The sequence below is a fragment of the Chlorocebus sabaeus genome, chromosome 8, assembly GCF_047675955.1.
Source record: "Chlorocebus sabaeus isolate Y175 chromosome 8, mChlSab1.0.hap1, whole genome shotgun sequence".
Classification (NCBI taxonomy): Eukaryota; Metazoa; Chordata; class Mammalia; order Primates; family Cercopithecidae; genus Chlorocebus; species Chlorocebus sabaeus.
In genome coordinates this window covers 85,807,333-85,828,225 of record NC_132911.1, presented here as the reverse complement: position 1 = coordinate 85,828,225, position 20,893 = coordinate 85,807,333, and the positions used below count along the sequence as shown (strand labels likewise).

At 37.0% G+C, this 20,893-nt stretch overlaps 1 long non-coding RNA gene across 1 annotated transcript in view; it reads right to left on the bottom strand.

Moving 5' to 3' along the window:
* The window catches only part of LOC119624907 (uncharacterized), a 65,022-nt gene that overhangs the window by 20,954 nt on the left and 23,175 nt on the right, over positions 1-20,893 (bottom strand). Inside the window, exon 2 of the long non-coding RNA XR_005241045.2 lies at positions 19,910-20,032. This is a non-coding gene — a long non-coding RNA (uncharacterized lncRNA). The remainder of the gene's footprint in view (positions 1-19,909; positions 20,033-20,893) is intronic.

Sequence of the window (20,893 nt, the reverse complement as noted above, 5' to 3'; positions counted from 1 at the left end):
TGATTAAATTGAGAATCTTGATGTGAGATTATATCTGGATGGGGCCTAAATGCCATCATATGTGTGTACTACACACAGACAGAAGAAAAGGCCATGTGACCACAGTGACAGAGATTGGAGTGATGTCCAGTCTCAAGGAATGCCATCAGAGCCTGGAAAACAAGATTTATTCTGAATGCTATTCATTGCTCGTCTATTTTAATGATCCCCTAAACATTTAAAGCAAATGTATGTAGCACATTGAGGAACTGGAAGAGGCAAAGGGTAGAATCTCCCCTAGAGCCTCTAGAGGGAGTGCACCTCTGCCAACACCTTGATTTCGGCCCAGTGATGCAGATTTTGGCCTTCTATTCTCCAGAACTGTAAGAAAATAATTTTTTTGTTGTTGTTTAAGCCACCCTATTTGTGCTAATTTATTACAGCAACCACCGAACACTAACACAGAAGGTAAAGAGAAAATGTTACAAGTTTTCACGGAGCAAAAACAAGTTACTCAAGATTGAAAATAAATGAAAAAATATAATTCCGTAAGAATGAAGAAAAGAGGAGAGTAGAGAACAACAAACAAGAACTGTCAAAATTATCATAAAAGATAGGAAACATAATCATGCTACAACCTACATGTAGTTCAGTGGTCAAAATATTCTAAAGATTGATAGTGAAAATCAAAAATAGTGATAAAACTACATTGAGAGGCAGTAGGAAGGGGAAGTCATGTAAATAAGATCCATCCTTAACTACAATAACAGAAGCCAATAGATACCTAAAATTAATAAAACAAAAGCTAGCAGCAGAAGCAGATTCTTTAGAAATAGTGGAAATTATACAGATGCAAAGAAGCGTATGCAGCTCTCCTCTAAGGGACAAGATCTGGGGTGGAGAGGAGCAGGATAGAAAGCTACTGTGTTTGCTGTAAGTTTTTAAACTGATTTTTACTTATGTACATGTACGGGATCAATTAAAATTCAAACATAAGAACACAATTACCACAAATAACAAGAAGCTACTGTCTTCTGACTTGTCACAGTAGTTGAGGCCTCTCTTCTCTTTCTCAATTCTAGGGGGAAATAAGCCAATAGGGCATTAGCTCATTGTGACAGCCTTAAGAGATAGGAACCTGCAAGATCCTGACAGACAGAAGTCTTTGGAAAGGCAGCAGGGGAAATGCTTTGAAAGGTCTGAGCTCTATTCACTGGCTGGCCTGCTACAGTTGGTATTACCCATCCATCAGAATGGACCTTTCTCCAACTGTCCCAGGACTGGAAAAATATCAATCCAGGCTACTCATGGCCTAGGAGGAATCACACTGGAGCTGACCAAGCTCCAGGGAGAGAATATTCTATCACTGAGGGTTCTCTGCTCTGAAGCCAAAAGTGGAAGAATGAGGCCTGAAAAACTATTCGGTCTTAGCTTTTCCTATTATGGGCTTGTGCCCACTAAATAGGATGTTTTTGTTTGTTTGTTCAAGTGCCCAATATTAAAGGGGATATTGATTTATTTGAACTAGGCAAGTAGACTAAAGTAAAGTGCAATAGTGATGGTTAATCAATAAAGTCAGCCTTCAGAAGTTATTCAACACTCCTGAGTAACTGTTTGCTATTCACAAAGTCTCACTGGAGAGTTTCTTCAGCTTCTGACCATCACAGCCTGCTTGGCATCTTCCCAGATCTCTCTTACAGCTGTCATTCTGTCAGTGTTTTAAACATGGCCATTCAAACCCAGTCCATAGACCTGCAGATAAATACCAAACCACTGGCTTTATTCTTAGCTCCTTCTCTTTCAAATGCAACATATACATACATACATACACACACACATACACACATATACATACATCAATTAGTACAAATGAATACTAGGGAGGTGTTTTCTGCATTACTGCTTTTGGAGTTCAACTCAATGAATTCAAAATATATGTGGCATGAGGAAATGAGAAATAAAGAGACAAAGAAGTGCCCTGTCAAGTACAGTAGCAAATATACATAGGGCTTACTATGTGTCAGGCACTTGGGACCTATAAGTCACCTATATTAACTAATTTAATTATCACAATTTCATGAGATAGTTATTTTCATAATCCTCATTTAAGACATAGAAATCGAAAGATAAAAGATTTAACTTGCTCAAGGTTGCACATGTAGTAAGTAACAGAAGAGGGATTTGAACTCAGGCTATCTGGCTCTAGAGTCTGTGTTCTTCATCACAATACAATACTGCCACTCGAGCCTTGTTTAGGTTCTTAACGTGATAGACTATGCATGCTTGGTTTCTCTCCAGTGGTTCCTAGCCCAATGTAATTATCCCATTGGCTCACAAAAGTGTCTAATGAAATCTGCTCAGGGGCATGGATAATTTCCATAACATCAAGTTACCTTGAAGGTTTTCAAGGATTGGTGTCATCTAGTGTGATGTCATTATCAAGACATCCCTTTCTAGAAAAATACAAGTTAATCTGAGGCCCAATAGACCTTTGCCTGGTTTGCCAGTGAAATAATCCAATTCTGACTCAAGGGCACGTTTTGGTTGAAAAATGCAGTTATGGCTTTGTAGAATTAGGGAAATGATAACTTTTCTTGATTTGTTGACTACTAGAATATGAGAAGTGAAAAAGTAAGGTGCATCTGAGATTACATGCTCAGAGAAGATGGTACAGTGTTTATGACAGCCTGACAGAAAACTGGGGAAGATGGGAAAACTTGTAAACAATGATGAGTAAGTCTGCTTTGGCTATATTGAGACTGTCAACAGAGACATCTGTTAGCTTAGTAGCTCCGTGAACTATCAGTTAAGTATTTATTGACTGCTTCTCGGGAAGATGCTCAGTGGTAAACATTCTATGAAGATAATCACATTATATAAATGCCATCAAACATGTTGGAGAGATTTCCAGCTAACCTCGCCTGAGTACATCTGAGCAGTTCATTAACATCCAGAGAAACATCCAGATCTGAAACTCCAGTCATTTTAAATCTTTCCAAAGTGAGACACTCAATAAAAAGATCCCAAAATAAAATATGTTTTGTACTATTTTGATAAATCAACAGTGCGGTGTTTTTCACAACCATCTGATTCTAGCCAGGATTTTAATGCAGCAGTTTGAGCAAACTTGGGAGCAATACTTTATTTCATTTGCTTGAGAATGCACATTGATTTCCTAGATAGACGCTCCATAGTTCATTTGATTATTTCTAAGTAATCAGGAGCACCATTTTAAACTAGACTACCCTTTTTTCATAGTCTAGTCTAAACTCTCTTTAGGATGCAAAGATTTAATTTCTATTGGTAAGAAAACAATCATTTGTATTTTATATACATAAATGAAAAAATTTTAATAATGTCTCTCAAATATTTGTTGTAAGTTAATGTCTCTATTAATAGAATAATTTACTGCATATACTGCAGTTACATACTTTATGCAATAAGGTATTGATTTTCAAACTGCTCTTCCAATGCCCAGAGTTCTAGGTTATTGAGCCTTGTTGGGTGAAAAAAAGGAGAGAACTAAAAGTGTCCAAGAAAATTGGACTCTGGGTCCACCAGCATCACTCTAATCAATTTTTAAAACTATTTCTAAGTTGCAGTTTTACATATGGTATTATTTGGCAAAAAATTCTTTCTGGCTAAAAATACATAAACCACCACTAATGGAATTTTGTCATAAAAAATTGAAAACTCATTTCCAGTCTTCACTCTTTAAAAAAGATTATTATGTTTAGTGGTTTGCAATATGCTTCAGTTATTCTCAGCTAATGGTTTATGTAATGTAATATTAAGTAAAATCTCAACTGTAACCAAGAATGACAAAATATTTGAGTCACAATTTAAGACAATATACTCTCATTCCGAAAAAAAGATAAATATTTAGATATTGTTTTCTCAAATAAGTATATTACCTTTTACAATAATTACCAAAATGGCGGGGGGGGGGGCGGGGGACGTTCTTTTTTTTAACACCTATCAACAATCGTTCTTAGTTACTTGCACTTAAATTGACTATTTCTCGCCGGGCGCGGTGGCTCAAGCCTGTAATCCCAGCACTTTGGGAGGCCGAGATGGGTGGATCACGAGGTCAGGAGATCGAGACCATCCTGGCTAACACGGTGAAACCCCATCTCTACTAAAAATACAAAAAAATTAGCCGGGCGTGGTGGCAGGCGCCTGTAGTCCCAGCTACTCGGGAGGCTGAGGCAGGAGAATGGCGTGAACCCAGGAGGCGGAGCTTGCAGTGAGCCGAGATAGTGCCACTGCACTCCAGCCTGGGCGACAGAGCAAGACTCCGCCTCAAAAAAAAAAAAAAAAAAATTGACTATTTCTCTCTAAAATATTCTACTGTCTCCACTAGTTTATGTTTCTATTCTTCCACATGAATAAAAATGAAATTATATAATTTGCCTGAAGTTCCATGATAATTTAATTTTACATTAATTCATTTGCAGTATTCCTAAATTTATTTGAAATGTTATGCTATCATACAGAAAATTTTTCCACCTTATAATGAAAACTATTTCAATAATTTTATTGATTCTTCACAATCTATTTCAAGTTATATAGGTAAGAAATATTCAAAACCTCCTAATGCAATTTCATCATAAATTTCAGTGTGTGACCAAGTAGAAAGTACATGTACATGAGAATCATTTTGTGCAAAATCATAGATTCTCTGTTATTCTTTACCACCTTCTTAAATTAAGACAAACTAATAAATTCATATTACTGAATGGAGACTTTGAAATTATTTTGCCTAACACACTTATTTATTGTTTAGCATAAAGAAGCTAAAGGCCCTACAAAGAGAAATTACTTCCTATTTAATAGTAATATTGTGACCAAAACAAAGTTTTCTATCTAAAGCCCTTTCAACAACATCATCTTGGAACACAATATTATAAGCAATAGTATATACATGTAGGTATATATGTATAATAAGGAATTATAGCTGCATGTCTAAATAGGCTTCCTTGAATTCCTCCCTAAGAAATTAAAACAATAATTAAAACACATAGTACACATTCAATTTAAATGTTTTTATACAAGATTCTAAAAATAAGTTGTCATTAACATTCAAATTAAAAACAACAAGCATTAAGGCAGTAAATATATACATTAAAGAGGAAATAGATTTAATGTTGATTATATCCAGACCCTTTTTGCTTATGCCATGCAAAATTAACCATTTTTGGAAGGTCTTTCAGTTGGGACAAAATGAAGAGAGAGACAAACAGGTTCTTGGCTTCCCTTCGCCACTGACAACATGAGGCACTAGCTCTTTCCTGTGGCACTCCTGGATCTCTTAACTTTCCCAGGGTTTTGGTTATAGGAGTCATTTCTTTTCTTTTCTTCTATTTTATTTTAGATATAAGTTATCACTATGTTGCCCAGGCTAGCTTCGAGCTCCTGGGCTCAAGTGATCCTCCTGACTCAGCCTCCCTAGTAGCTGGGACTATAGGCATATGCCACTGCAATCAGTTTTTTGTTTTTTTTTTATGTAGCAGTCATTTCCAGCTTTCAGAAAATGTGCATCTGCATCATGGGTGCATTCTCATTTGGGTACTTGATTCTCCCATTGCATCCCAAAACCTATAAGAAAAAATTTATTTGTATGACACCCATTTTGGTCACTCTAACAGTCATATATTTTCCCAATTTAAATAAATATGTTGTCTGGGCACAGTGGCTCACACCTGTAATCCCAGCACTTTGGGAGGCCGAGGCGGGCAGATTAGTTGCCATCTGGAATTCCAGACCAGCCTGGCCGATATGGTGATACCCCGCCTCTACTAAAAATATAAAAATTAGCCAGGTGGAGTGCCACACGCCCGTAATTCCATCTACTCAGGAGGCTGAGGCAGGAAAATCCTTTGAACCTGGGGGGCAGAGGTTGCAGTGAGCCAAGATCACGCCACTGCACTCCAGCCTGGGCTACACAGCAAGACTCAGTGTCAAAAAATAAATAAATATGTTTATGTTTATGGTGTTTCTGTTACCAGAGCTAGATAGAATTTTTTCAACAGACAAGTGGACAATTAGAAAGTCTAATTTAGTAAAGACACAAGATAGCATACACAAAATTCACCTGGCACTGGGGGCGGAAGACATTAGGGATAATCACTTGGAGACCAGTAAAGAAAGACATCATCTTCAAAAGCAAATACAAGTGATGTTGAATCTGAAACATGTGTGTTCACAATTGAAGAAAATATGTATTTTCAAAGACATTAGAGACCAGTGTTTAAGATGAAGAACTTCTGAACACCTCAAGAAATGGAAAATAATTCACAGGTACTCAAAAACCTGTTTGACTACCCATCAAGAGACAGTGACTGAACTTGAATAAAGAAGTAAAAATGTTAATGAGTAGTAATCATCAATCTTTGTAAGCATGTGGTGAAACTACCACATTCACATAGCTACCTGGTAGTGTATAAATTAGTACATTTTGTAAAAAACACAACTTACAAAATATTTGCTATATACAACAGAATTTATATAACGCATATATAATATTTAGAGTAATAAAACATTGTATCTACCAAAACAAGTGGGCTAGATGATCTATATTTTTGAATGAAATATCCCCTCTGTACACTATTTAAAACAACAGAAAAAAATCTTGTTCCTATTACCAACTCATATGCAAGGCCATAGACAATAATGCCAACCTAGAATTGAGTAAGTATCAGTATATAAAGTGAAATCCCTATAAGGTACTCTGGTTGGGAATTAAAGTGCATATGTCTAACTAAACCATAGTCTATACGTGGTCAATACATTGACCAATTTTCTGTGGTTTAAAGCTAAAAGCTAATATGAAACAAAGTAGTGACGATATGTTTATCATAACCCAACAATACTTGTCTTCCAAAAAGAATTTTTAATCATATAAACTTCAGTAAAATATGTTTCTAAATAAGTTCAAAAGCAAATATGAGTAACATTTCATTATTTATCTCATTTAACTTTTCAAAAATTCTTTATTTTCGCCTCTAAGAACTCATGTTTATGAGGTCCCAGAGTAGAATTTAAAATTTAAATTTAGAGAAGTTTAAATTCACCTGTCTTTTAAGTCACCCGAGGACAGGGACTCTACCTATCTCATCTTCGTGTTTCCAGCACTAGCATTTGGCAAAAAAGCATTTCTTGAATAAATGAATAAACCTAGTCCAGCCCTTTTATTCATAGCTGAGTAAATTGAGACCTAAATAGGTCATGTATATACATGTTCTCTCCTCTCTCAGAACAACTAAAATGTTGCTAAAATGAATCTGTAGTCAGTATGAATGTTTCATTAATGTGGTTTATACATGTCAATGCTTTATCAGCTACATGTACATTTTTAGTATTTGCTCTGGTAATTTAGTTTAAAATTGACAAGTACACCCAACTACATCTAGGTTCTTTCAGCTTGCATTGGTAATTTTTGCTTCTAATTAAAAGAGTTGGCTAAAAACATAAAAGAGGGAACAACAAGACGTAATCCAAGTAAAGTATGCAATCAGTTTTAGATTTATGACTTTACTATACCCTAAACCAAAACTTTTCTTTGGGACTTAATATGAGAGACACTTGGGTATAATCATATAACTTAAGTAATTCTGCATATTAAAAGCCTTTAGATAAAGGCTAAAGGCTAAGAAATTTTATGACATTGAAAGTTAGGTTGTAGTAAGACTCTGTTACTTTAATTTGTATTACTTATTACATATTATTTACTATTTATTGAACAGAAATATATACATTAAAGAGGAAATACATTTAATGTTCATTATATCCAGACCCTTTTCCTATTAAATCTTGAAATTTTTACCTAAATAATATTATCTACCAACCAGAATTGCCTACCCTCACTGGAGTTCATAATCAAAGGGGACAAAAACACATACAAAAAATAATTAAAATATAATTTTAAAGTGCTGTGATAGCTCTATATGCAGTGTTTTTAGAGTAAATATTATAAATGATTAATTCTGCCTGAGAAAACCTTAGATGACCTTTTAGAGGAGTGATTTTGAGCCAGGCTTTAGAGAATGTAGAAGAAGTTATCAGATGAAGAAAGGTGAGAAGAAGAAACAAAACTCAGAGCCTAACAAAAAACATTCACAATTATACAGAAAAGTGAAACAACCAGCAAGTATAAGGGATATCCAGAGATTTTATGTGACTACAACAGAGAATATGAACATGGGGGTGCTTATCGTCATGATTCTTGAAAGAGTGACTGGAGTCAAATTACAAAGGACTTTTTGCATCATGATAAAGAGTTTTAACTTCATGTTTTAGGTAATGGGAAGTAATTTTTAAACAGAGGAGAAATATATAATTTGATTTATACATTAAAATAGAATCAGTGGAATAATGAAGAGACTGAAGGCAGAAAAGCTGTAACAAGGCTATTTCAATCGGTCAAATGAGATGACACAAGCAGAACCAGAAGGAATGGAAAGGAGAGAACAGATCCTGGATGTCCTTGAATAATACATGCTAAAGGACTTGATAATTGATTAATTATGGACCACTAAGGAAAGAGATGAATCAAAATGTCAAAGATACCACATGTTCTCACTCATATGTGGGAGATAAAAAATTTGATCACATAGTGGTAGAGAGTAGAAAGACAGATAATAGGGACTGGGAAGTGTGTACTTGGGGAACGGGAGGGGATGAAGAGAAGTGGGTTAAAGGATACAAGCATGCAATGAGATAGAAGGAATAAATTCAATGCTTGATAGCAGAGTAGAGTAAATAAACATTTTTAAAAAGTACTGTACTCAGGTGATTAACATCCTAAACCTCCTGACTTGATCAGTACGCATTATAGACATGTAACAAAATTTTACATACACTCCATAAGTTTGTAAAAAAAAAAAATGTCTAGTGTGGACAACTGAATGGATGCTAACAATTTTAATTAAATAGATGGAAGTACACTAAAAAGAAAGAATCCAGAGGTCACAGCATGTGTAAGATGCAATAGCAATTATTTGACAACTGAAATTTGAAAACTCAACAATTGACTTATTTGATTTTTATTCACTGCTTAATCAGATGTATTTTCTCATGACTAAGTAAATCTATGTGGGGCCATATCAAGGACCTGCTCAATATTCTGCTCTTGGCAACCCCGTTAAGACATATTTTGATGTAGACATAGTTGAAATAGACAAAAGATCAGATGTATATACTCTAATTTCTCTTAATGAAACTGCAGGGAGAACAGATTATTTCCAAATTCTAACATCATCTTCCATGTGGTGGAACACTTGTTAGCTTCACACTCTTGTCCCTCTCTCTCCTTACTCGATCCTAGGAGAGATGGGGAGTTACCCAACAATATAAGTTTGGAAGTTGTGTTAGTTCAAATCCTAAGAAAACCTAAGATGGGATTAAACATGCAAGAGGTACTTTGGGGGAAACACCTGTGAAGGATGAGGGAAAGTGAGCCAAGGAAGTAGAGATGTAAGTCTGGTGCTTATTTGGTAGAATTGGGTAAGAAGAGTCTCAGATTGCAGCCTCTTGTTTCCAAGAGAGGATTGACAAGGCCAATGTGGGACCTCATAATGGGCCCATTAGAGGTGTCTGCAGGAATGGGCTAGCACAGTCCCTAAGCAGTGCTCAGTCACTGACTGGGAGTAGCCCACAAGTAGCATAGCTTCTGAGCAATTGCAGAGTTGGATCCAGAGGGGCAGAAGTTGGGGCAGTCGGTCAATTATGTTCCCTGCTGCAGAAGATGCAAGCAGTGCATTTTCCTGGCTGCCACAGGAGAAACGGCATGTGTTACCTAGCTGCTGCTTCTCTCCTTTTGGCAGCTGAATTCCTTGCAAAAGATTATGCTTTCTACCACTCCAAGTAAACATATAAGATTTACTCTAACGAAGGTGGGTAAAGAGATCAGCATTTGTTTTTAAGGGAGGAAATACCTAGTACATGAGAACAAGGTCTTTGTAACCAAAATAAGAATTGAATTTGGGGAACAGACTTAACAGCAATAGTGACTGAGGCTCTTCTAGGGTAGCTGTGATATATGGCTTCAGTTTTGAGTTTGGTGATGTATAGAAATTTATATCAGGCTTATCTAGAAGTTTGCAATTAATTTTTTGTCGTTGTTTTTTGTTTTGTTTTGTTCCTCTGCCCTGGCTTGAAAGGCTTTAAGTTTTAGGTTCCATGGTATTTTTTCATTTGGTGGTAACCACAGCCTATGGAAGCTCTTTCTTCAAGGACAGTGCCACATACACCAAGACTAAATTGGATGATCATTGTAAGAAAGGTGGGGTTGCGAGCTTCATCAAACGGTTGATCTATAGCAAACTTGGGCTGATTCAGGACAAAAGATAGTGCTGTTTCAGCTTCAACCGCTCAGGTGCAGCTTCCTAAACAGGTGTAGCTGAGGCAAAAATTCAAATGTAAGAAACACACTTTTTATACCTAGGCCTATTAAACATTAGGAGGCAGAACAACATTTGCTGCTATTGTGTGGAAAGGATTTAGCAATGCTGAATCTGAGTTTTACATGTACTACACTGTACTTGTAAGGTTCTAGGTTTACATTATCAGTGTCAGACATAGATGAACAGTACAAAGAGACATGCAAAAATAAAAGGCTATGAATATGGGATGGCAGAGGGTGTTCCCAAATAAGTTTTGCTCTCTGGAGCTTCCACCATTAAAAATTTCTAAACCTTGAAAAACAGCAGCAGTATCTCAAATGCTGAAATCTGGGAGAGGAGATAGCTCAACAAGGTAAATTGTTTCCCCCATGTACATGCTAAAATTAACCTCTTGCTGAATCCTCCCCACTGAGTTTACAAATTCTGGACAACCAGTATAAACTGGCTAACATTATAGGTAAACCAGGAATATTTTCTCAGCCTGAGCTCCTTCACCCGAATACCATTAAGCCTATGCTGTGGTATTTGGCAAAAATATTTAATTAGACTAGATCCCAGGTCCTAGATTCTGGAAACATTATTTGCCTTGCATTCTGGGACTGAAGATTGGCTCATTTCAAAATGTGTTGGGTATGGGCCTAGGGCTGTGATCATCTGATGTGTCCTATTTATCATTTGGACTCTTTAAAGTCTAGTTCGCCAATCATTGGGCATTAAGCTAATAGAACTTCTGAGGCCCTGAAGGTGCTACACCCATTTCAGTAACAGATAGCCCAGGTTGCAGCTTTTAAAAGAACTCCAACCTTACCAAGCACTTAGAAGCCCTCTAGCTGAGACTGAGCAGAATATTAAGCTAAAAAGAATGGATTTCTTTAGCATCTTACAACACAAGAGCAAGAGAATTTGATTTTTGAACTTTATTTCCTTCACTCTTCTTCTTAAATTTGAATGTATGAGCCAGATTTTTTTCTGCTTACTCCTACAGGTAGATCTACTCTATACCCTGCTCTGTCCCCCAGAGGCTGCAGTCTCCCTCCCTCTGACTTCCCACTGGATTCAGTCAGTGGAAAGCACCAACAGGATAGGAGGAAAAGTAGGTCAGGGTATTTTTTTCCCCTTGGTTCCTTCTCTGCTGGTTTACCAGGAGTTGGTGGCATCCCTCTATTTAAGGCATCATTTTCCATACAACTACACTGTTTAGATTCCAAAAATCTTTTCCTCCTCATGCCTCTTCAGGCCTAATTTATTGATAACCCAAGAGCAATGTCCATCCTTGTTGGCTTCCCTACACTGTGTCCACATCAGTGTAAACACTCCCTTTGTTAAACTCAACTGCCCAGTTTGAGTGTACCATCTGCTTCCTACTAGGACCTGGTGGATACAACTTGAAAGAGAAATCGAGTTTAAAACTTCTCCCTAGGAATTTGATAATAGGAAAGGGGTCATATTGCATGATTTGTCATTTGCTGTCTTTGAAGAACTTCTGATAGGCCATTTTGGGAATGTAGCTGAACATATTTGGGATGTCAAGTAGCATATAAGTAAACTTCAATTTTGGGTACATGGTGGTCTTGGAGGACTTAATTTAATTGCTTCTCACTGTGACCTATTGTAAGCCTCTGTATGTAAAATCCATAGGGCCTACCAGTGGTCCCAGTAGGTACTCAAAGGAGCAATGGCTAGTATTTTCAGAGCAGCCTCAAAGAAGTGGAGGAAGGAAGGGTCTTCCTGAGAGGCTGCTGCTTCCCTTTACCAGGGTATGTTCACACCTTTGGTTGAACAAAGATTTAATAGTTAAGCCCAATGGCTTAAGAAAGCAAAAGAAATTTTGATAGTGACAGATGTTTACTGCCCACTCCTGATGTTTTCTTTGATGCAGAGGGAATCCCATTTGTAAAACATTCTTGTCCTCTATCCACCCCCTCACTCATCAATTCCTTCAGAGACTTATATGACAGGTGAGTCTGGAAGGGGAAACTGGGTATGCAAAGCCCTGTCTGCATTTTTTTTTTTTTTTTGAGACAGTCTCACTCTGTCACCCAGGCTGGAGTGCAGTGATGCGATCTCAGCTCACTGCAACCTCCGCCTTTGAGGTTCAAGCGATTCTTATGCCTCAGCCTCCCAAGTAGTTGGGACTACAGGCATGCGCCACCACGCCTGACTAATTTTTTTGTTTCTTTAGTAGAGACAGGGTTTTACCATGTTGGCCAGACTGGTCTCAAACTCCTGACCTCAGGTCATCCACCCACCTCGACCTCCCAAAGTGTTGGGAATACAGGCGTGAGCCACTGTGCTTAGCCTGCTCTTTCCATTTTCTTAGGCAGGCCCTGCCTACAACGACTGGACAGTCAGCTCAGCTCCAGCCAGATTCCTGCCTCTTGGTTTATGGCATGTATGTATGCGGGACAGGATGGCTTCCTTAGTCCAGACAGCTATAACTTGGTGAGAAAATTTGCTCAATTGCACAATTCAGTATTCAAAAATAGATTTGTCTGCAAATACAGGGCACATTCTGAATATTAGCTTTACATGGGATAAAGGTAATATTCAGACTTCCATCTGCCTTGCTTCTTGGGGAAAAGAGGTAATATTTATTTTTCCTCCCAATGATCCCCAGCAGATACTAATTTAAAATTCCCTCAAATTAAATTCCATACTTTTCAGTATAATATTCTTAATAAAATAAATATCAACTTATCACCAAAACTAAGTTGTGGTTTAATTACTTGTTTTAAAAACCAAAAATACTATCATGCCCAGAAAAAATGCAAAGCCTTAAAATTCTATAGCAGTCAGTGAAATTAAAAAAAAAAAATTGTTTTGCTATTGTTTGGAAGATTTCAATATATTTAACTAAAATAAATATGTACTTTCAAAAAACTATTAAATTACAACAAATGGTAAAAAAATTCATTTAGAGTTATCTTTTCTATCTTTTCATCATTTTCTGTTTCTGCTCCTTTATCCTAAGTGTATGAAACAGAGGTCAAAATCTGAGAATACATCTCTGTGGCTAACTGTAAGTGCTGATGATAGTGTCTGGTAAAAGAGCTGCTGACACCAGGTCAGCATGAATGATAGAAGGAAACATTGCAGTCATAAAAGAGCAAGACCTTCCTGGTTTTGTGTCATGTTTGATATCCAAAGGGGCACATACAGAAAGTATTGGTTGGCAAAGATATATTATTATGTGAACACTATCAGAGTTGAAAGAGGAAAATGTACACTTGAGAGAAATAGTTTTGTATTAAACAATTGAGGTTTTGCCAGAACATGCCACTGAAGTTTTACTGACAGATATGTTCAGGGAAAGATAATGTTCAGGTGGAGGTGGGGAGAGGGGTGGATTTCCTAATGCCAATCACCATGGTAAGCCCAGCACCAGTCTTGGTGATTTTGTGACACATATCTCTTGTGGATTTCACTTTCCAATGAAACTTTCCTTTCACCAAGGTCTGTGCTGCCCTGTGCTTAAGGTCAAAAGTATAAGACCAACTTGTCCCAGGAGGGAAGTTGTTACAACATAAGTAGCACAGGCCAGAAGGAGAATGCATGGAGTAGACCAGTAAGCTACATGGCTCTGCCAAGAGAACTTGAGTTCTCTTGAAGATTCATGGCAAGTTGTTCTATGTGTGAACCACTGTGTAAAAATGAAACAATACTTGAGGGAGGAATAGATATTTCATAAGCCGAGAGTGTTTCGTGTTACCGTACTAACACTCATCAACCACAGAAAATTTTATTTAGCACAGTCTCTGCAACAGGAAACTTGCCCTAGCAAGTTCCCCAAAGGAAATAACTGTCCTGAAGGACAATATAGTAGAGGATACAGATTATATATATGTATATATGTGTATATATATATATATTTTTTTGAGGCTTGAGTCTTGCTCTATCACCCAGGCTGGGTGCAGTGGCACGATCTCGGTTCACTACCACCTCCACCTCCCAGGTTCAAGCAATTCTCGTGTTTCAGCCTCCCAAGTAACTGGGATTACAGGTGCCCACCATCACACCTGGCTAATTTTTGTATTTTTAAAAGAGACGGGGGTCTCACCATGTTGGCCAGACTGGTCTCAAACTTCTGACTTCAAGTGATCCATCCTGGCCTCGGCCTCCCAAAGTGCTGGGATTACAGGCATGGGCCACTATGCCTGGCCACAGATCCTATCTATGAAAAGACAAATAATGAAGTACTCGACATTTGTAACAAGGTGATGATGAATAAAGTTAAATACCGAAGTTTGCAAAACTATAATGATGTTAGGCTCTTATGATTATCTAATCAAGGATAGAACCAGACCACATCTTTAGGGAACAGGGTAGAGTATCTCCAAAAAGGAGCATTTTTCCTATTGTCAATGATCCTAAAAGGGGTTAAACCAGAGAATGTGAGCGGAGAGCTGGATTATAGAGGAAACTTGCCTCTTTCTAAGCAGCACCCCTTGATGAATGAAAAAAATCTGAGAATTATGGAGTGGTTCAAATGGTAGGGTTTGAGCTGTCCCTGGTCAGAGAAGAAAGGCTGAAAACAAGGCAAAAAATAAGCTCATAAGTTACCATTGTATTAGTCCATTCTCATGCTGCTAATAAAGACATGCAAAGCTGGGTAATTTATAAAGGAAAGAGATTTAATTGACTCACAGTTAAACACATCTGGGGAAGCCTAAGAAAACTTACAATCCTGGCAGAAGGGAAAGCAAACACTTCCTTCTTCACATGATGGCAGCAAGGAGAAGTACAGAGCAAAAGGGTGGAAAAAAATCCCCTTATAAAACCGCCAGATCTCATGAGAACTCACTCACTATCACGAAAACAGATGGGGGAAACCACCCCCATGATTCAATTGTCTCCACCTGGTCCCTCTTGTGACATGTGGGGATTATGGGAACTACAATTCAAGATGAGATTTAGGTGAGTACACAGCCAACCCATGTCACTACAGATGTGGGCATATTTAGGGGCAATGGTTGTTAGGAATTCTCTGATATAAACACTTCTTTTATCCATGATGCTTCATTAAAGCCTAAACAAATAGTATAATGGTCTCAGTTGTGTTGTGGATAATTAAGAAAGGCCTGCTATTTGCATTTTGGGAAGGAATGATACAAGTGAGAAAAGTTCCTTCTCTCTAGACCCTGGAAAAGCATGTGAGCATGAGGGTGGGGAGGAGAGAGTTAGAGTCAGTGGAATTGGCCAATGCAGCCGCACCAGGTGGAGTGGCCCTCTACTAAAGATCAGCGGACAGGAAGACAGAAGCATGAGGATCAAACAAAGAAGCTTGAACAGGAGAAACAGAAGGGTTTGTGCTGGACCAGATGAGAACCAGTACTCTGAGAATAGCCAGAAACAGCTAAGGTTCATTTTGATGACTCTCACTTCCTGCTAATTAAGTTGATGGGATATTTGCCCTAATAATTTTCATACAAAGATAAAGTTTGCCTTGATTTGGTAATAACAGGTTTGATCACTTACGGTTCCATTATTCATAGGGTAACCATCTGCCCCTTTGCCCAGGTCAGACTCAATCTATGCCTGTTATTTCAGTGTAATAGTCAATAGTACTCACTTTCCATATCCACAGTCCCAGCCTGAACAATGAAAATAATGTGGTCACCCTACCTAAGCACCACATCAAAGACACAGAGAAGAAACACACAAGTTCAGAAGAGGAGTTATCGCTGAAGGATAAAAGATATTACATCCTTCACTGAAGGATGAAATATGTCTTGAAGGAAAGGAGGGCTTAAACAAAGAGAAAAAAGTAATGATTTTATAGGAAAAATGAATGGTATTTAAAAGTAAAATCAATGAGGCATACCTGCCATTTTTTGCTAATATACATTGAATTCTTACCATGTACCATGCACAATTTTGTGTTTTTACATGTATTACCACTTTTACTCTGTAAAATAATCCTACAGAGTAAATATTATTACTAGTTTTTTAGTGTGGCATAATTTTTTAGTTAAATAGAGTCAATTTAACAAATGTATAAAAAGTATGCAGTGAGGAGATAGCAAAGCAAAAATTAAACATAGGCACCCTGACTCCTCAGCAATAGCTTGACTATCAGGGAATAATGACCAGATATATTTTGTTAAAGTTTTTGATGAAAAAAATTGTAGTAGACAAAGTTGGCAAGATGAATGAAAGGGTATTTTATACTATTTGTACTTTATTCCTTAAACAGTGTGGAGCTGATGAAAAGTTTTGAGAAACTGATTTGAGCAAGGCTATTTTTGGAAGATTTACATTTGAAAGCAGCATACAGAAAGAATCTGAATTAGAATCATAAGGTTGTTTTTAATCATATTGGTTTATCACCTCAAATTTATTGTTTTACCCCTTTTCTACTCATTGTTATAAACTTATGTGACAACTTTAGGAATTCTTTGCAACTAAGACTTGTGGAGAATAAGATTAACAGCCAAAACACAGAAAGAAAAGTGACCATAAAGAGAGGGTACATATGTGTATTTACACACACACATATTTTTTGTTTAGAGATATGTACTTAAAATGAAGCTCCAAAGCTCGATGTGAAAGCCTGTAGGAGAGGGTTGGGTTGAAGATGAAAGGAGAAACAAACACTAGGGCTAGAAACGAGATCAGTATTTCAGGAAAGATTAAGTCTGCTTTTTAGTAGAAAGAGGCTCAAAGGGTAGAATTTGAAGTTCTGGTTCAAAACAAAGAAAATATTTCAAACAACCACAATTTAAGGATGAATTGACTTGACATGATTCTATGAGCATTTAATCCCCAAATTCCTCTTTTCTAAATATTCAATCTATAGAACGTTATACAAAAATAGAAAAGGATAGCTAACACGGTATATATGCAGAAGATAGTATGTGTTCAGTAGAAGGAAGAGCAGCATGTACTGTGTATGTGCCATAGGTAGACTGGTAAGAGACATATTAATAGATTGGCAGATGAATCGATAGATATTTTAACTAGATAGATGGATCAATAGACAGGGAAATAAGTATTATTACATTATTTTACCAAATTTCCCAGTTTCCAAAATGTGGAAGTCATGATCAAGATAACTCCATGAGTTGAAAAGCTATGCCTCAATAATATTTGCATGGTCCATGTACTGGTAAATGGGAAAAGCAAAATGATTGAAGGCTTTAGGAATTATTTCTAACATCTGGATTTGGACAATTAGTATTTGTTCATGAGGTTATAAATTGGTACTTTTTCACATTATTAAAAAGTCTAGTGACTACTGGAGTTTAGGGAGATCATTTTCCCTAAAAGTTAAAAAATAAATGGTTGAAAGTATTTCTTCTCCCAGATGGCACATGATGGCATCTTTATAAAAGCATCAATATTTGGGACACTCAATGTCCAATGTAGTGTTTCATTCATGTTCTGGGATTGTGTTTTTAGTAGTATGTATGATATGAAAATGTAGATTATATTTCTAAAAACTGAAATTACATTCAAGTTATAAATTTAATAATTAATTTCCTGAAACTTTTATGAAAATAAACCCATAAAATCATAAACATTTTACCCCAAATATTTATGTAGTATTTTATGTATTTTTATAGTTTAACTTCTTTTGCCTAGGTAGTTTACATATCATGGTGGCCCAAATGAAAATTCTGGTAAAGAATCAGATACCTGGCCAGTTGTGGTGGCTCATGCCTGTAATCCTGATACTTTGGGAGGCTAAGGCGGGCAGATTACTTGAGACCAGCCTGGGCAACATGGCAAAACCCTGTCTGTACCAAAAAAAAAAAAAACCCCACAAAAATTAGCTGGGTGTGGTGGCACGTGCCTATAGTCCCAGCTAATCAGAAGACTGAGGTGGGAGAATTGTTTGAGCCCACGAAGTCAAGGCTGCAGTGAGCCAAGATCACGCCACTACACTCCAACCTGGGCAATAGGATGAAACACTATCTCAAAAAAAAAAAAAAAAAAAAAAAATTCCAGACACCTATCTTCTAATGTCTATATGTATATTATTTTGAAGAAATAAATGAATTCTGCAGATAAACAATACAAATATTTTCACTTTTTAAATCATTTATTTTAGCAGAAAGACAATTGAAGTTTTTTTACTTGTATTTTTGTTATATAATGAGGTCATTATTTCCAGAGAATAATTCCTCTTTCCAATTGCCTGAAACCACTGTCATAATAATTTGATTTAGATTGGAAAGAAACAATCATAGTCTCTTTTCAATTAAGAGACATACTTTATTTTCCAATTCGTCCATTTTCCTCATCTTCTCTAAAACTCATTACAACCTAAACAATTTCATTCATCCCAAACAACTTCTGAAAACACAATCAAGGGTTACAGTATAATTGTGAAGTTTTAATGTTGTCCCTTATCTTTTTCTTGGGAAAATTTATATTAACAGGTAGAAACTCCAGCTTTTTTTTTTTTTCTTTTTGAGATGGAGTCTCGCACTGTCGCCCAGGCTGGAGTGGAAACTCCAGCATTTTAAAGTATTTCTGTAAAGGAGTACATTGGCTATGAAAATAAAATATAGAAAAACCATAGCTTTTTTCTAGATATAACACTATTACATATATTTTGGAACACCCGAATATATCAAGAAACAATGATTATTGTTATGCCAAAGTATATTTTTACCAAGTAAAAGAAAACATTCATGATCCGCCAACTGAGGACAAACAAACCTTTTATGACCTAGAACCTGGAGACTGGATCTTTTGGAAATGACACCAGAGAAAGACTGCTCTTGAACCCCACTGGAAGGGACCATCCCAAGTTCTTCTCACCAGCCACACTGCAGCAAAATTTTAGGGCCTTGAGTATTAGGTCTACATTTCTTAATTGAAGAGAATCTTTCCAAACTCTTGGGACTGTACTCCTATTGGAGACCTTCAAGGTAAAACTTACCAGAGAGGTTTCTCCTCAGAATCAGACAATATCCTAGGTGTGGACAGCTTTTCCAAGGTCACAGATCAAAATTTCTCTCCTCTGTCATCATGCAACCTTTGTTATTTTTCCAGTTTGCCCTGTGTTTCTTTTCTGCTTATATGTGGCAAGCTAATGTGATAATTAAGGCTTCTGTGATTATCAACAGCTTCTACAGAGAAACGCACTAAATGTTGGATATGTCATGTTAAACCTAAATCCTTACATGATTTTAGAGATCCTTAAGTTTACCCTGTAACAAATTTCACCATTATTTTCAGTGTGACTATTTATTCAAATTTCACATCTGGTGCTTTCTATAAGGTGAGGCTTTTAGAGTCACATATTCAAGTTCCATGTTTAAATCTAACTGTTTAGAACTAACAATAGGCAAGACCCATAGTGAGGGGTTTGTAGTTAAAGTGTGCCAGAAACTTAATAAGAAAACCAAAGGAGAAATAATTTGAAAGTTTATAGACAAATTTATAACCCCAATTCCTTAATTGTCAGTGGCTTCTAATCATGCAATAATGAGGTCGGGAGTTCGAGACCAGCCTGACCAACATAGAGAAACCCCATCTCTACTAAAAATACAAAATTAGCCGGGCATGGTGGCACATACCTGTCATTCCAGCTACTCGGGAAGCTGAGGCAGGAGAATCGCTTGAACCTGAATCTGGGAGGTGGAGGTTGCTGTGAGCCGAGATCACACCATTGCACTCTAGCCTGGGCAACGAGAGTGAAACTCCGTCAAAAAAAAAAAAAAAAAAGAAAAGAAAAAGAAAGAAAGAGAAAGAAAAAGAAGCCTTGGATAAATATTACTAGTATTGCTTCCCTACTGGTGACCCCTAACACACAGGCATCCCGCAGGGAACTACCTATTGTGCCCTTCCAGGAGATATTTTATGTGTAGAGCATTTAATCATCAACTACATGCATGGACAACTTTATATCTCAGTAAGTGGAAAATAAGAGGCCAATGTGGATTAGAGGTTCTAACAGTACCATTGTCACTCCATATCGAATTGGAAACTAAATATTGGTCTACAACTCTTAATTTGCTCTATAAAATAAAGAAGAATTTGTCAGCAGTCATAAATCTCTCATGTAGAGAGATTTTGAGATTTAGAGAGCATTTTTGGTAGAATACTCCTTCCCTGGCTTGGCATAAATGTAAGTAAAGTTATGATTAAAATTCTGTCTTACACATTAGCTACTATATCTGACTCAACTGCAAAGGCTTTAGTTGCCCAGCAAACTTTAAAAATCCTCTTGCTAAGATTGTTTTAGATAACAGCATTGCTTTGGACTGCCTGTTGGCTGAACTGGGGCGGGGTGGGTGGGGAGGCTGGCAAAAGGTGGGGGGTGATGGCTAAGATCTCTTGCTGCACTTAGATACATGTGTCTGGTAGGACAGCAGCTCCATTGTAAGAAATCAACAAACAAGCTACTTGGTTAAAACAAGTAGATTCATCTTCTGGCTTATTTTTAAAAATTTGTCTGATTTTAATTTGTTTAGTTTATGAGAGTTCCTATTAGGAGTGTACTTCAGTCTCTTGCCATTATTGTCTGATAGTTTTCACAGCAGTATTCCTGGTGCACTGTA